Source organism: Chrysemys picta, chromosome 1 (assembly GCF_011386835.1).
Source record: "Chrysemys picta bellii isolate R12L10 chromosome 1, ASM1138683v2, whole genome shotgun sequence".
In the NCBI taxonomy this organism is placed as follows: domain Eukaryota; kingdom Metazoa; phylum Chordata; order Testudines; family Emydidae; genus Chrysemys; species Chrysemys picta.
In genome coordinates this window covers 137,042,294-137,060,587 of record NC_088791.1, presented here as the reverse complement: position 1 = coordinate 137,060,587, position 18,294 = coordinate 137,042,294, and the positions used below count along the sequence as shown (strand labels likewise).

The 18,294-nt window shown below is 45.1% G+C and overlaps 1 protein-coding gene across 2 annotated transcripts in view; it reads right to left on the bottom strand.

The window, feature by feature from the left end:
• The window catches only part of LOC101943388 (alpha-2-macroglobulin-like protein 1), an 85,304-nt gene that overhangs the window by 61,378 nt on the left and 5,632 nt on the right, over positions 1-18,294 (bottom strand). The window lies entirely within an intron of this gene.

The window sequence follows — 18,294 nt, the reverse complement described above, 5'->3', positions numbered from 1 at the left end:
GTGTTAGTCTGTATCCGCAAAAAGAACAGGAGTACTTGTGGCACCTTAGAGACTAACAAATTTATTAGAGCATAAGCTTTCGTGGACTACAGCCCACTTCTTCGGATGGCTTATGCTCTAATAAATTTGTTAGTCTCTAAGGTGCCACAAGTACTCCTGTTCTTTTTGTGTATTATCTGCCTCACATTGTCTGCCTGTTTGCATACAGAGCCAGATATGAATTAAGAGATTGAAAAATCTACAAGAAAAGAAATCTAAAAGATGAAACAAACAGCAGGGAGTGTCCTGTCTATGAATAAAGACAAGGGATTGTCTATCTTGGGGTGTAATTAAACACATGGACTCCTTCAACTGGGAGGCAATCTGACCGCATACTTGCCTCATGAAACAAGTATCACAGCCAACTTTTCTGCAAAATACTGCAAGGATTTTGGGTAAGCAATATTCTACGAGATATGATAATATCTTGTTAATTAACTCTAGGCGCTACAATGTGCATTAGGACTTTGTTTTACTTGTAACCATTTGTTTCCAATACTTCCAGTAGCTACTACTTGAATCTCTATCTTTGTTAAATAAACTCATACAGGGCTGGCATTAGGGGGTAGCAAACGTTTTTCACTGAAAACGTATCCAAATGCTGCATCGGTGATCTGAGGCATAACTAGTGAGCTGGGGTGTACTGTTCCTTCGGAAGCAGCAAATCACTGAATAAGGAGTGTCTAGGAGACCAGGGGCTGGGCACTACAGGGAGATGCTCGAAGGGCTCGTGTGTTGGTGTGTGCCCATTGCTAACTTGTAGAGTGACAGTAGGGCCTATGACGCCTAGAGCAGAATGCTTGTGGTGCCCGTGGCTGGTGGAGTTGGGAGCTGACCCGTGGCAGGCAAGGACAAGGCTTCCTCCCGCTATAGGTAGGTGGTAGCGAGGTGCCTCACAACCCTGGGTGCCACCAGGAAGCATCACAGGGGTAATGCTGACCTACCTTCCGAGGTCAGAGAGAGTGAGGTACTTCATTGCTTTAGAGATCCTCAGCTCGATGGTGCTACTGAAGGTCAAATTACATAGCTTCTGTGAGGAGACTGACAGGGAACAAATTCAAGTCATTTGGAAGAGTGAGATCAGTAATACAGAGCCCAGCTCTGCTCAGGGCTGGATTAAGACCACCAGAGACTAATGACTATCACTCCCCTTGACCAGCTGTGCATCGGGGAAGGTGCAGTGGCAGGTCTTTTTCTTGCAGCTATGCCCCTTTATTGCAAACATCAGGGAGTGCAGGAACAGAAAAAGTGATTGATCTTCTGAGGCACTGTGTGTGTGGCAGGCAGGGCTCCGCCTAGGACCCTAACCTGCCTTTAAAATACCACTTTGCCTCTCTCCCTTGGTTTCCACCCACAGATAGCAAAGTGCTTCACAAACACTGGGGAGTTAAGGGTCACAGAACCCTGGGAGGGGCACAGCCATAGTTTCTCCAGCTATAAAATTGCAAGACTGAGGCACAGGATGACATGTGACTTGCACCAGCTCACACAGTAAGTCAGTGGCAGGGCCAGGAAAAGAACGCAGAGATCCAAGTCTTGTGGCACTTCCCTCTAGCCACTAAACCACCATGCCTTTCCTAAACACACACCTGATTTATTCTCTAGAATATTAACAAGCAAACCCTCCAAAGGGCTGAGAGGTTTGGTTCACAGGACCATTGCAACAGAGCGCCGTTAGCAGTAGCGTAGCTAGTGGGGTGCAGGGGAAGCAGCCGCTTCCCCTCATCACATTTTTCAAAAGCGGCGCCTGAGCAGGGCAGGCCACCCTAAAAGGGCCCCGCAGCTGTCCACCCCTCCCCTAGCTCACTTCCCCCTCCTCTCCTCCCCTGAACGCTCTGCCCCCCTGCTCCTCCCCCTCCCCTGCTTCCTGCGAAGCAGATGTTCGTGGGAAGTCTGAAAACAAGCAGGGGCAGGCCGGCAGCAGCAGATAAGCTGGGGCGGGGGGGAACGCAAGGAGGAGGGCTCCGGGGAGGCGCGGCGCGGCCCAGTCCGGCCCTGGCTGAGAGGCTCCAGTCCCGGCTGGCCCCAGAGGCACCGGCTCGGCTCGGCTCGGGACCCGGGGCACCGGCTCTGGCTGAGCGCACTGGCCCTGGCGGCTCCGGCCCGCCTCGGGCCCCAGGGCACCGGCCCGGTCCCGGCGGTTCCGGCCCCGGGGCGCTGACCCTGGTGGCTCCGGCCGAGCGCGACAGCCTGTCCCAGCCCTGGCGGTTCCAGCCCGGCTTGGCCCCGGCAGCTCCAGCCGAGCGCACCAGCCTGGTCCCGGCCCTGGCCGAGCAGCGCCGGCCGAGCACCCCCAGCCCCAGCAGCTCCGGCCCGGCCTGGTCCCAGCCCTGGCCGAGCGGTGCCGGCCAAGCACCCCCGGCCCCAGCCCAGCTCGGGCCCCAGGGCGGCGGCCCCGGTTCCCGGAATGCGGCCGGAGCCGTGCAGCTCTCCCCCCACCTCTGCCATGAGTCCTCCGGCCTCCCCGAAGGCTGTGCCTGCTGCTCCGCCGGGGGAGCCGCCAGCCCCAGCTAGCCCTCACCGCCAGCCTGCCCCCGGCCCCCTCCCCTCGGACCGAGCCCCTCCGGGGGGGGGGGCGGGCGCAGCATGGCCACAGCGTGGCTGGAGGAGCCAAGGGGGGGGTGCGGTGCGGCTGGAGGAGCCAGTGGTGGAGGGGGGGGGGCGCGGAGCAGCCGGAGGAGGAGCCAAGGGGGAGCGTGGCCAGAGGAGGACACCTTTTTTAGGTTTGCTCCCCCTGCACTTAGGACCTGGCTACGCCACTGCCTGTTAGGGTTGCTGTTATAGCAACTAACATCACCGCAGGGAGAGTGGGGCAGAACTGGCAACAGGCATCCCTCCTGGTCAAACCTGTTTCAGAGCATTGCAAGAAAACCCAGCAGAAAAATTTGTTGTAAAAAACCCAAACTGCGTCAAAGAGCAAGAGCAGTGGAACAAAGTAGGGAGTGGCCATAATTGCTTCTCCTGAAGGAAGTTCTACTTAGCACCTTTCACAGCCCAATATGATCAACTAGACACTCACAAGGTCGGTATTATCCCCACATTACAGCAGAGGGAAACAAAGGCAGGGTGTTAAGAAAGACTTGGCCAAGATTTCATAAGGCAGCTGCAGATCATGAAAGACAACACTGCTATTCTGACTCCATAATCCCTGTTCTAACTAACAGACAATACTGCCTCATGGTAGCTATCAAAACAGACAAATAAAAATGGAGATATACCTATCTCATAGAACTGGAAGAGACCCTGACAGGTCACTGAGTCCAGTCCCCTGCCTTCACTAGCAGGACCAAGTACTGATTTTGCCCCAGATCCCTAAGTGGCCCCCTCAAGGATTGAACTCACAACCCTGGGTTTAGCAGGCCAATGCTCAAACCACTGAGCTATCCCTCCCCCAAATCCGGCAGCCAAGGTGTTGGGGGGGAAAGTGACCCAGGGAAGCAGCCAAGGTGACAGAACAAAAGGTGCTGGAGGAAAAGTGATCCAGAGAAACAAAGGGCAGTGGTTAAAGCACAACTGTCTACATATCTCATACACAGCTGGGAATGCAGGCCAACCAAATCAAGAGGTTTTCCAAAGCTTGTGCTAAAAAGATCACCCTCTCCACTCCATTATGCTAAGAAGTTTTGTTTATAACAATGGCTCCACTGGGCAGATTCAGGAGTGCAGCAGAACTGTTTATACCAGGGCTTCTCAAATATCATAGCATGGGCCACAGTGTGTAGTTCCCTCACCGACCCAGGGAAGAACACAAAGGAACACAAGTGAGATGGGGCAGATGACACTCATTTATACTAACAGTGTAGCTGAGTGGCTCTTGTACTGCAGCGGACCAGTTCCTTGTGGGAGTTGGCAGAATGAAAATTTGAGAACCAAGTAGAAAGGAAAGGGTGGAGAGATCACAAGGGAATCTCTCCCTGTTAGGAAGCCATGGTCTCTCTCTTTTCTCAGCATTGATGCAGCGTTCTAACCTCCCGCACTTCAGTTCATTCCATTTTGGCAGTGGACCTAGACAGCTCCATTTCACTTTACTAGCTGCTCACTGCTGCTGCATTCAGGCTTCACATTCCTACAAGGGAATGCTTAATGTCTAAACAACAAACCTGGTTTTCACTAGAAAAAGGACAATAGGCCTTTTGGGGAATTCATTTGAATACCAAAGAGTGGCTGTCAATAGCCACTGCATAAATATGAATAAGTCACTGTGATTTGGAAAGGGTGGGGAGGCAGGCAGCTGAAACAAGATTGCAGAGAGCAAGTAAGGCTAGTGGGTAGGAACAGGAAAAGAATGGGGAAAGTCCCAGAGAAATTCAAAGGAAGCTGCATAGCCACTCTGCTATGGTGGCAGCCATCCTTAATATTGGTATTTGAGGGTGTTGTTGTGGGTATATGTTCCAACACAAACAACTGCAGCTTGCTGATACTGGTATAGTGACTCTGCATAATATTAATCAAATTCCTAGCTTCCACTGACATTTAACACACAAAGACCAAGAATAAGAGGCACAAATAACCCCGGAAATCAAAGTTCTACAGCAGCAGGGTGTGATTGTTATAGCGAGGTGGGTGCAGAAGCCACTGTCTCAAGGGAAAAAAATCATCTTGATATGTATTGCAAAAAGTTTTTTGGTTAAGTCAGAGAGCTGGCTACAGATTTCACTACACAGATTCCTTATTAATACATCCTGACAACCTCTCAAGGCTAACATGAGAGAAAAGAACAGGAGTACTTGTGGCACCTTAGAGACTAACAAATTTATTAGAGCATAAGCTTTCGTGGGCCCACGAAAGCTTATGCTCTAATAAATTTGTTAGTCTCTAAGGTGCCACAAGTACTCCTGTTCTTTTTGCGGATACAGACTAACACGGCTGCTACTCTGAAACATGAGAGAAAAGATTATTCTCCCCTCCCTCCCTCCCGCCCCCCCAAACAAGTTCATTCACTGAGTTGAAACTGGTCAGTACTTGGAGGGGATATCTAAGGCAATGGTTTTCAACCATTTTTCATTTGCAGACCCCTAAAAATTTTCAAATAGAAGTGCAGACCCCTTTGGAAATCTTAGACCACAAGTTGAAAACCACTGATCTAAGGGATAGCCACATAATGAAATGGGTTACTGATTCAATAAGTTTTTGTAGATACAGACTAACACAGCTACCTCCTGATACTTGATTCAATAATGAAAGGTTTCAGAGTAGCAGCCGTGTTAGTCTGTATCCGTAAAAAGAAGAACAGGAGGACTTGTGGCACCTTAGAGACTAACAAATTTATTAGAGCATAAGCTTTCGTGGACTACAGCCCACATCCGAAGAAGTGGGCTGTAGTCCACGAAAGCTTATGCTCTAATAAATTTGTTAGTCTCTAAGGTGCCACAAGTCCTCCTGTTCTTCTTGATTCAATAAGGGGCACTCTTTCCCAAATCAGTGTTAAGTGGTAATTCTGGTGCTAAGGGCACTGTACAATTGGAGCAGCCATTGTTGGATGAATTATAACACACAGCCCTTCGCTCAGAGATCCTATGATATTTTTCTCTAGAACCTTGTCTTCACTAGAAAAATGTTGTATTCTTCCCACACGTCAGCTAGTACATGTACATGATTCTATCTTAATGTTAAAGGCCCAAGCATATTGATAGCGCTACTGTATAATTTAAGTGATTCTATTTGTGCGCAAATCTGCTAATAATTTTTTAATTGTTTAGTTGTGTAATGCCCTGATAGTACAAAATCCTGTGGATGGACATTCAATTATATATAATCAATGAATGAAACAGCCTATTTTTGGGACAGAATGTGTGATCCACAGATCTCAAAAGTACTTCACATGGGCTGTCAAGTAATGACTAGGGCTGTCAAGCGATTAAAAAAAATTAATGGTGATTAATCACAATTAATCATACGATTAATCCTGCCATTAAATAAGAGAATACCATTTATTTATTTTTGTATGTTTTCTAAATTTTCAGAAATATATTGATTTTAATTACAATTAATTTATTTTGATTACAAATGTTTTCACTGTAAAAAACAAAATAGTATTTTTCAATTCACCTAATACAAGAACTGTAGTACAATCTCTTTATGATGAAAGTAGAACTTACAAATGTAGAATTATGTACAATAAAAATGTGCATTCAAAAATAAAACAATGTAAAACTTTAGAGCCTACAAGTCCTTGTTCAGCCAATCGCTCAGACAAACAAGTTTGTTTACATTTGCAGGAGATAATACTGCCTGCTTCTTGTTTACAATGTCACTTGAAAGTAAGAACAGGCGTTTGCATGGCACTGTTGTAAGCCAGTGTCACAAGGTATTTTCGTGCCAGATGCGCTAAAGATTCATATGTCCCTTAATGCTTCAACCACTATTCCAAAGGACATGCATCCATGCTGATGACGGGTTCTGCTTGATAACAATCCAAAGCAGTGCGGACCGACGCATGTTCATTTTCATCATCTGAGTCAGATAACTCCAGCAGACAGTTGATTTTCTTTTTGGTGGTTCGGGTTCTGTAGTTTCTGCATCGGAGTGTTGCTCTTTTAAGACTTCTGAAAGCATGCTCCACACCTCATTCCTCTCAGATTTCGGAAGGCACTTCAGATTCTTAAACCTTGGGTCGAGTGCTGTAGCTATTTTTAGAAATTTCACATTGGTATCTTCTTTGCATTTTGTCAAATTTGCAATGAAAGTGTTCTGAAAATGAACATGTGCTGGGTCATCATCTGAGACTGCTATAACATGAAATACATGGCAGAATGCAGGTAAAACAGAGCAGGGGATATACAATTTCCCCCCAAATAATTCAGTCACAAATTTAATTCACGCATTATTTTTTTAATGAGCATCATCAGCATGAAAGCATGTCCTCTGGAATGATGGCCAAAGCATGAAGAGGCATATGAATCTTTAGCGCATCTGGCAAGTAAATATCTTGCAACACCAGCTACAACAGTGCCATGCAAATGCCTGTGCTCACTTTCAGGTGACATTGTAATTAAGACGTGAGCAGCATTATCTCCCGTAAACATAAAAAAAATGTGTTTCTCTTAGCAATTGGCTGAATAAGAAGTAGGATTGAGTGAATTTATAGGTTCTAAAGTTTTACACTGTTCTGTTTGAGTGCAGTTATGTAACAAAAAACCCCTAAATTTGTAAGTTGCACTTTCATGATAGAGAGATTGCACTACAGTACTTGTATGAGGTGAATTGAAAAATACTTTGTCATTTTTACAGTGCAAATATTTGTACTCAAAAATATAAAGTGAGCACTGTACATTTTGTATTCTGTGTTGTAATTGAAATCAATATATTTGAAAATGAAGAAAAACATCCAAAAATATTTAATATATTTGAACTGGTATTCTTTTAACAGTACGATTAATTGCGATTAATTTTTTTAATCGCAATTAATTTCAGTTAATCGCGTGAGTTAACTGCGATTAATTGACAGCCTTAGTAATTACCCCCCATTTTACACAAGGGGAAACTGAGGCATGAAGGTATCAAACTATTTGAGATCACACAGCAAATCAGTGGCAGAGCTAGGAATAGAGCTTAAATGTCTTGGTTCCTTGCCGGATGCCCCTTGCTTCGGACCGTGCGGCTCATCATGCATGGAGCAATATGGTGGTAGTTTTCTTGGTACAAACCTCATCCAGAAAAAGTCAACAAGCCGTATGAAATCATAGCAGCTCATAACCACAACAGCGTAAAGCAATCCCAGATTATACACACAACAGGCAAGTGACCTAAATGCTGACCAAACACAGACCCCCGGGTAAAAGGACCTCCAGGGACCACTGTGTCTTTCTAATTTCAACACAAAGGATCATGTGGAAAGAGAATTGTGGACCATTGTGCAGTACAGAAAGGAGTGAAAGAATTCACCTAGAATGGTGACTTACTAGTTAGCCAGTTTCAGCACCTAGGATTTTGTTTTGAATAGCTGATCAAATTGCTGGGGCACTGCAGTCAGCTCCCTTCTTCAGCATATTTTTATGTACTGTTACCCAGCCCATAACAAAGCTCTGCAAAAATATTTCAGTATGATGATTTCTATCAAACCATGCACACATTTGGACCTAGTAGGCTTCTGAAAGTCTAGATGGCAGCAGTCTGCCTCCACTTCCCATCTATACTTGACTAGGGAGCTTGTAACAATTCCTCTCAAGATGTGGACCTCATAACACAGTTTGGTGTGCCTTGGTGATCCCCAGATTGAACTAGTGCAAAGTGCTTCATATGTAGGACTACAGTTGAACTGACATCCCAGAGCAGATGAGTGGTCTATCACATCCTGTGCACTGTCAGATAGTAGCTAGTACCGAATGCTAGAGGGAGTAAAACGCACACAATGGACTATTATGGAATTATATGCCCCTAAGGAAAATTTCTTCATGACCCCAGGCAGTTAGGGATTGCTTATGCCCAGAACCATTAGAGTTTATATCCTTTAGATATTTGTTTCCTATCTAAAACAACCGTAGATGTTCTTATTCATATAAGGCCTAATCCTTTATTGAGTCCTGTTAAGTTCTTGGCCTCAGCCTGAATTGTATTTTGAAACTTTAACTACTTTAACACTGCATTTTACCTTCTTACTTAGTAGTGCTTTTTGCATTAAATGTATTCCATTGGTGCTCCCTAAACTGCGCCAGCTTCAGCCTGGTCGGATGCAGATAGTTAGTTTTAACCTAAAAAGCCCTTTTTGTGCTTTAGGTCCTGAACAGACACCACCTCTCTCTCTCAGAACATCCTAGGACAGCTGCCGCCAGCTATGGCACTTGAGTTTGGCTCTAGTTTTGCATGTCCAGAAGTTCTCAGCAAAGGGGTACAACATTGAATTTTGTCAATCCTTATAGTACTTTTCAAAGCCTTCTTCAGTCTTTGCCCTGGCTCTTAAAGAGGGATGTGAAACTGAAGTCCTTGGCTTCTATCAGGAAGAAAGAGTTCATTGACTTTGTGTCAATTTAGATTTCTTATAAAGATTGAAACAAATTTACAGCACATACTTCTAAAACTTTCCAAAGGCAAATTATAAAGTAAGCATTAGTCAAAATTTACTTTTCTTCTTATATATTGTATTTTACTAATATCTTGCAGTTCCCTACCATGGTGAAATGTTCAGAATATGCATGTTCTACATCTCACGTTCTTTTTTTAACACACATTCCTAACTATCACATGAAATAGATATTGGAATAAGTATATGGCTATCTAGGACATCACTGTTGTAAGTATTTTATTGTGGCTGCTTGGAACTTCATAGCAACAGTTGGGGTAAAACTCAGACCCTCCTACTCCAAAAGCACAGTCTCTAATTTAACCATTTAAAGAATTTCCATTTGGTGTCAGCAATACGTGACCTGACACACAGCTGAGCAGTTCTGACTGGTGCACACACTCTCTGCCGTAGGTCATTACAATATGTTTTGTATTATAGTTTTATTGATTTTCCTTTTAAAACTCGCTATAATAAACATTTTTTTTGTTTCTTTTTTGTTTGTTTCTTTTAAGTCACTTGTTTTATTATCTGCATTAATAGCAAAGATCTGATAAAACTGAAAACCTGCAGTTTGGTTTCTAACGCATTTGGGAAAATAAATTCATCACAACCCTACCCTATGCCCACTCCATAAAGTGTTTTGGCATCCTTCAAAATGAAAGGTGCTGGGGAAATACAAATTCTCCATCCTGTATCTTTAAAATATCTTGGAGTTAGTAACAGGTTTCTGTCTTCACTGTACCAGTGCTATGAGGTCAGCACATTTCTGATGTCAGCTGACGCTTCAAGAAATTAATCACAAGACAGAGGAAGAGAACAATACGTTTGCAGAGAAACAGCTACTGAAAAGAACCTCACACTTCTGTGAGTTACAATTCACAACACTTTAATTTAGTTTTTCCATGTAACAAAGGCAGCATCATTGTGGCTGCTATCATCTCATCTCAAACTCTGGCTGTCGTCCCACACCTATGCAGTTCTGTTCTCTCATCCCTTCATCATCGAGAGGGTAATGGAGAGAGAAAAGTGTTCCCGTAAAGGGGAAAGGAAGATCTCTTGCCGCTTCACAATGCCTAGAGAAATAAACCACAGAAAATCAGTCTCCTTCATGAGAATATACAATCAGAAATTCAAGCAGGCATCACAAAAACTACCACCACCAATTGGCAGTCTTGGTAGACATGCCAAGAACTAAATAGGCCATGGAGACCGAAACTTCCCTCTTGACCTTAAGGAAGGTCCCTCCAGTTCAGGGGATGAGGTGCAGTGGAGGCTGTGTGCCCTGAGAGAGAAGTCTGACCACTGATGCCTGTGTGTTACCAGTCCTGTGGATAGAGGATTTCAATCTCTGGGGCTGCTGATCCAGCACCTTTCACCAGCATTACATTCCTGCAGACATATTCCATATGGAGAGAAATGTAAAAAGTCTAGCAGGGTCAAACTGCAACCTCTCTCTCCCCAGCTCTCCCACTGACAAAGCCTCAGAATCTGCCACATGGAAGACAAATATTTCTGGCATTCAGGGAGGGGTACAAAGCCTCATACAGCAGACTGTGATTTTGGGCTACTGCTCCCATGTGCTGCCCCACAGATGGGCGGGGAAGGTCATTAGAATGCTGGCGTGGGTTCTATCATCCTTGTGTTTGTCAGATGGATGGGGCCGTATGGTGTTCTCACTCCCCTGAAGAAACTTAAGCAATTCATCTTGAGTGTCTTCCTAAAGCATCTAGAGTATATTGAAACTTGTGTGCATAACACACAACAGCAGCAAAATGCCAATACCTAGAGGAGAGAGCGGAGACTGACTGACACACAGTATTCCACACCAAAGTGGTGACGAAGAAAAACTTTGCACAAGGATGCCGGGGGAAATCGTATTCTTATAAAAATTGCAATGAAGTCTTTAAGGTTTAGACAGACCCACAGCTGTCTTCCCATCGCCCACCACAGACACACTGCCATCACTAACCATCTTGGCCTCTACCCCACAACTGCATTAAAGCATTGAAAAGTGGAGCTAGTACATATATGTACACACACACACACACACACACACACACACACACCCAGTACTACCCACTCCCCTCTCTCTGCTGAAGTTTTAGGTCTCTGGGTTCATGGAGCTGTGCTCCACAGCACTTCCTGTTTACTTATCTAGGTAATAAGAATATGAATAATATGCACTTCTACAGCTCCTCCCTTCCAAGAATCTAAGTGCTTTACAGACATTAATGCATTAAGCCTCACAACATCCCCACGAGGGAAGTCAGTATGCTCAATTTCCCCCCATGCTTCTTTTGTGAATAATGGAGGAAGCCTGCGTGGTGAAATTGAATGAATTCCTCAAGGTAACAGCAAGTTTGTGGCAAGGGCAGGAATAGAACCCAGGATTTCTAACTCTCAGTCCAAGTGATTTAACCATAATAGCATCCTTCTTGTCAAACACAAATTACCGCACCATTTACCAAAGACTCCACCATATAATACAAAGAGTTCATATGATGGACTCAGAACTAAAAATCCCTCTGAACACTAACGATACAAAATTTTTTATGTTACCATAAAACAGTATCTATTATCAACTAGATTCTAGTTTGCTGCCCAACCACAAAATATAGGTCCATCTCATACTGCCCTAGTTTAACCCAAGGATTTAACATTGCTACATAAATGCAGTGTATCTGTAAATGAAACAACAGTACAGGACCACAGTAAAAAATAACGAAAAAATAATTGGAGGTCAGAAAGCAGCTGCCATTTTCTGTAGCAGTTTTATCTATTAGGGCTCTGCAAATTCAAAGAAAAAATTTTGTAGTGTGCCCCACAGTATTTGAAAGGGTATCCCTAGACTAGTGTAAAAGGTGTCTTTTTAAAACATTAGCTAAAATATTTTAAAATTCTAGAGTAGACCAGGCAAGCTGTATTTTAATAGGTGTTAAAACCCCTCCTGGGAATTGCCCTCAACCAGCTAGCATGTTAAAATACAACTTGCCCACTCTACAGACATTTGAAAATGTTATTTTAAACATTTTAGCTAACATTAAAAAAAAAAGAAAAACACCTTTAATCTTAGTCTAGCCAAGCCCTAGAACTAAAATTCATTTGTAGGTAGGTTTTGGCTAGGTACCCGTTCAGTCTAATCCTCCTCCAACCCCCCCCCCCCCCCCCCCCCCCCCCCCCCGATCTCAACTCTCAACAGCAGAGGGCTTTCTGCAGTCAGCCATTCTTTTAATAAGACATATACACAACCACACCAGGAAGCTATAAAAAGCCAGCCACAAAGGATGCAGTTATTCAAGGCAGGCAGCACTTTCAACTTCCCCCCTCCTTCTGTTTCTCTTCCTCCCTTATCACCTCCTAAACAGCAGGTCTGATCCTCTCCCAGCAATATCAATGAATGCAGGATTGGAACCAGACTAGATGAAACCTTTTATTTTACAGGCAAAATTACTGCCTTCCAAAAACGCAGCCATGTTCCCCTCCCCCTTCCCACTCTGCTCCCTACAGGAGAGAAATTCCAGAGACTGGGAATGGGCAATGAAGTGACAAAATCATCGCTCTCCCACCCCCCAGGCACTTTGCTCTTAGGAACAGTGCTACAGCAAAGAGAAACCTCTGCATATCCTAGTGATGCTATTTCTGTCTTTCCTATTCAGCAACTTGCCACCAAATCAGAAATGGACAATACCACCAAATAGACATAGGGGACGAAAACCCACTGATATCTTTTTACAAAACCCTCTTCTGAGCAAATGTTCAATCTACTGAGCCTCCTCCATACTGTTCCTCTCTGTCACTGTCATTTATATACTTTGGCAACACTGCATTGCTTGTCATGCCATTAAAGAGTTTCAATTTGCTATCAAACTGTCCCCACTCCCTCTCTGTCACCCCACCCAGCCCCTGCACTTTTTATCTGACATTCTGTAGAGGAGAGGGGAAAAAAAGAGTGTTTCTGAAGAGAACAAAAGGAAAATGGAGAAATACCCTGACAATGCCCTGCCTCAGCACAATGTAAATGCCACTCTTTGTCCCAGCCTAATCCATGCTGGCAGGGTGGGGGAATGGGGAGGGTTGCTGAAGCACCTCCCCCCCCCCCCCCCATGAAAAGAAATACAAGCCATTCCACTCCCATCTTGGATCTCTTTACGTGGGGGGGGGGGGGGGTTGCAGTAAACACAGGGCGCACTGCTCTGTGCTGCATCTGGTGGGGAAAGCAGACTAGATAGATGTTAACATGCAAAAAGGGAGAAAAACATTAATCTAATCCCCCACTTTTCTTGCATTTCAGAAGCCTTTGCTGAATACCTAAAATGGCTACCTCAAGCCTTGCCTTTGTGAACAAGGCTCACATTTCTATACCCCTACCTCCCCAATTCAACTACCAAGAGCAGCTGGAGATGCCTTATGAGTAGGACCCTACCAATTCATGGCCGTGAAAAACACGTCACGGACTGTGAAATCTGGTCTTTTGTGTACTTTTACCCTATACTATACAGATTTCATGGAGACCAGCATTTCACAAACTGGGAGTCCCGACCCAAAAGAGGGGGGTCGTGGTATTGCCACCCTTATTTCTGACCTGCCTTCAGAGCTGGATGGTCGGAGAGCAGCAGTTGCTGGCTAGAAGCCCAGCCCTGAAGGCCGTGCCCCACCAGCAGCAGTGCAGAAGTAAGGGTGGCAATACTATACTATGCCATGCCATCTTTATTTATCTGCTGGTGGTGGTGGTGGTGCTGACTTCAGAGCTGGGCTCCCAGCCAGCAGCCACTGCTCTCCAGCAGCCCAGCTCTGAAGGCAGCACTGGTGCTAGCAGCAGCACAGAAATAAGGATGGCAATACCGTAACCCACCTACAATAACCTTCTGACACCCCCCGCCGCCCTTGCAATCTCCTTTTGGGCCAGGACCCCTACAGTTACACCACACTGAAATTTCTGATTTAAATATCTGAAATCATGACAGTTACAATTTTTAAAATCCTATGACTGTAAATTTGACCAAAATGGACCATGAATTTGGTAGGGCCCTGGTTATGAGACTGACCAACATTTTTGGTTAGGGGACTGACTATTATCTCCCCTCCTCACGCCTCTTGGTTTTCCTGTTCCACTCACTCTGGGTAACAAATTGTCATTTTACTACAAGAAACATAGCAGCATTTTTAACCAGAATGACCATCTGTCTCTATGGACTGGAGCTGTGCTGGTGTCTACACCATGCCCATCCCTAGGTCCGCTGCAACACTCAGTTTTCCTCCTCCATCGTGTGAAGGCTAAAAAGCCTTTTCCATGGGAGGGGAGAAGGGTGTGTGTGTGTGGGGGGGGGTATGTTTCTTGTTTTCTTCCTCTCAATGGACAGTTGGGGAGTGCTAAGGATGAGCAAGTTCCCTTTTGCTGTCTTTACTCCACTGCTGCTGAAAGACCCAGCTATGCTTTTGACTCCGCTTGCCTTGACTATCACAATCTGCTCTCGTCATTTCAGTCTCTTGACTGTAAATACAAGAGCCTTCTCCTCTAAAGCTCCCGCCATCTAGAACAGCATTTGTGTATCACTCCACTAAACAGAACTCTCTACAAATCTCTACTCAAAACACCTTTCCAATTTGCACCTAGACCGTAGTTTCTTGTGCCCTCTGCAATGACCTCGGGTCAAATCCTGCTTACTTCCCACACAATAAGTACTCCAGATGGTTTTAATGGGACTACTCAGATAAGTAAAGCAAACAGGATTTTGCCCTTAGTATTTAAGCAAGCGTAATATTTAAGTGCAAAGTGAACAGGGGATAGTCTTACTGAAGGAAAAAAAGCAACAATGATATATTATTCACTGTATGCATTTTAATCACATCCAAGTAACACTTCTGCCATATCAATGCGCTATAACCGCAAGAAACTTCTTTTGGACTTTAAGACATCCTAGTGGGACTGACAGCAGAACTGTCTGTCTTGCCAGTTAATAACAGAGCTATTTTAGAAGGCAGGCTGCACGTTTTACAAGTTACTTCCAAGGTACTTGATTTAGAAGCCAAATGCAGTGAACTATGCTGCAGATTTATAGTGTTCATTATAACAAAAGGGTCAGACATTTTGTTGCTTCTGCGGGCTGAGTGCATTGCACATCCTTGCATCCTTTTATTCCCCATAAACTACCTGTGTGCCACTCTCTCTTTTTAAGGGACTCCCTGTAACCCTCACCAGCTCCTCCCTCTATGCTAGGGGCAAGGTGTGCCCCCCCTTCCTTCTCTCCACCCCCACTCATTTCTTTTCTTTCTGTCTGGGAGGAAAACAGACAGAAACATGGATGCCATCAGGCTGAGTGTTAGGCTATGTCTTACAGCACAGCTGTGCTGATAAAGCAGAGGTGGGCAAACTACGGCTGGCAGACCCTCCTGCCCGGCCCCTGAGCTCTTGGCCCGGAAGGCTAGCCCCTGGCCCCTCCCCTCCTGTTCCCCCTCCCCCGCAGCCTCAGCTTGCCCCGCCGCCGGCACAATGCTCTGGGCGGCGGGGCTGCGAGCTCCTGGGGCAGCACCGCTGCAGAGCCTGGCCTAACCTGGTAATCTGTGCTGCGCAGTGCGTGGCTGTAGCACCGCCAGCCACCAGTGCAGCGTGGTAAGGGAGCAGGGAGTGGTTGGCTAGAGGGCAGGGGAGTTCAGGGTGGTGGTCAGGGGGCGGGTAGGGTGACCAGATGTCCTGATTTTAGAGACACAGTCCCGATTTTTGTGTCTTTTTCTTATATAGGCTCCTGTTACCCCCACCTCATCCCGATTTTTCACACTTGCTGTCTGGTCACCGTAGGGGGCGGGGGTGTGGATAGGGGTTGGGGCAGTCAGAGGTTGGGGACCAGGGGGGTTGAATGGGGGCAGAGGTCGGGGGGGCAGTCAGGAAGGAGGGGGCGGTTGGATGGGGTGGTGGGGGGCAGTCAGGGGCGGGGGTTCTGGGGGCGGTCAGGGGACAAGAAGCAGGGACGGGGGGATGGAGCAGTGGTCCTGGGGGGCCTTCAGGGGACGGGGGGGTTGGATGGGATAGGAGTCCTGGGGGTAGGGCGTCAGAGGGCGAGAGGCGGATGGGTGGGGCAGGCCATGCCCCCCTCCCCTAACCATCCCTCCATACAATTTCCAAAACCCAATGTGGCCCTCAGGCCAAAAAGTTTGCCCACCCCTGTGCTAAAGACTTGCTGCTGTAAGGCACGCAGTGTATCCGCTCTTTGTCGGCAGCAGAGAGCGCTCCTGGAGAGAAAATAAAACCACCCCCAACAAGGGGCAGTAACTTTGACGCTCTCCCGCCAACAAAGCACTGTCCACACCAGTGCTTTTCGTCAGTAAAACTTTTGTTGGTCAGAGGTGTGTTTTTTTCACACCCGAGTGACAAAAGTTTTACCAACAAAAGTGCAATGTAGACATAACCTTAGACCCTGCTTTGCATGGCCAATGAATAGGTAGTTTCCAGTATCTTTTGCTTCTGTCTTCCATGAAGACCACACAATATCCTTTTCACCGTATTTCTAGTGTGTCTATCACATACAGTATTCTAAGTATCATATTCAGTAATTAACATTTGCATATTGATATGGGAGTGGATTTTATAATGGCTTCTGCTCTTAGCCTCTTCCTAGTTCAATAGCTTTTTGCTTACCATGTTGGGTTTGTTTTTGTTGCTGTATTAATTCTTTGTATTCGGTTATTATATAAAACTTTGATATTCTATATAACAAGTATAATCAGGAGGTTTTTTTAAATGAATTCCATCACTGATTATTAAATATGATTTTGAAGCCTTTTTCACATTTCACCTTGTAAGCAACTTAGCTTTTTGCACTTCACTTACCAACTTGACTTACTCAACTAGATCACAACAAGGTGGGTGAGGCAGTATGTTTTATTGGACCAACTTCTGTTGGTGGAAGGGACAAGCTTTCAAGCTACATGGAGCTCTTTCTGAGGTCTGGGGAAGGTAACCACAGTTTTCAAGTTAAATACAAGGTGGGACAAACTGTTACACATAAGGATTTGGCAAATGTTGTAGGAGACCACTTAAAATAAAGTGGGCAATTAACACCTCTGCAGTCATAGGACAAAGGAAGGTAGTAGGCAGCAAGGTATGTTAGAAAGAGTCATAAAAGCAGTGTTTCTATTATGTCCATGGTTTTTGTGTGTCCAGCAGAGTTACAAATTTACCTTCCCAGGCTCATCTTTTGAAGATGCTTTGCAGGTTTCCTTTGAGGAGAGGACTCATATCCTAGGACCAACATGGCTACAACAACACTGAACCTGATGGATTAGTTTCACTTTATATTCACATGCACCAGTACAATAGTAGAGGGGACAGTATAAGTCCCAAGAAGACTTTTATTAATTATTATTAAAGTATCATAGAAAACATTTCTATTCACATTAGATTTTGAAAAATGTTTTTCTAAGGAAATAATGCACTGAACTGACTAGTACACCTACCACTGCTCTCTACTGGCTGGAATCAGAATGGCTTAACTGTGTGTCAACCTCTATGCTGCTAATGGCATGTCCTTCCGTTCAAGCGGCTGAGCCCTGTGCATTTACTGAAGGAGGATCTCCGCTGTTGCTGTGAAATTTTGAGTGGCCACGGTGACATCCTAGGCGGCACTGACTTGTTCTAACATGAACTATAAAACTAAGATATTCAGCTAGTTGCCTGCTACACAATATATAGTTAATGCTCCCCACATACACTAAATGGATGAAAACCTGTCAGAATACTACGACAAGAGCACTTGAGATTAAACAGGTGACTGATTTTAACGTACAAAGGAAAGTATTTGGGGGGAGGAAATGTTAAATATATTTATCAAGTGGTGTTTGCTACTATAGATTAATACTCAAAAATTCCAGAAAGGATTATATATTCATATAAGGTGAATAGCACACAGAGTAGCTAAACATATTGGCTATGAGTCTTGTGGCTTCAGGGCTGATCACTGGCTGGGGGTCAGGAAGAAATTTTCTTCCCATTTGACAACACGTAGTATTATGGAGGCTTATGTCTCCCTCAGATATCCAAGTGTTAGCCCAGGGGTTCTCAAACTGGGGATCGGGACCCCTCAGGGGGTCACAAGGTTATTATATAGGGGGTCGTGAGCTATTGGCCTCCACCCCAAACCCTGCTTTGCCTCCAGCATTTATAATGGTGTTAAATATATAAACAAGTGTTTTTAATTTAGGGGGGGAGGGGTCGCACTCAGAGGCTTGCTATGTGAAAGGGGTCACCAGTACAATAGTTT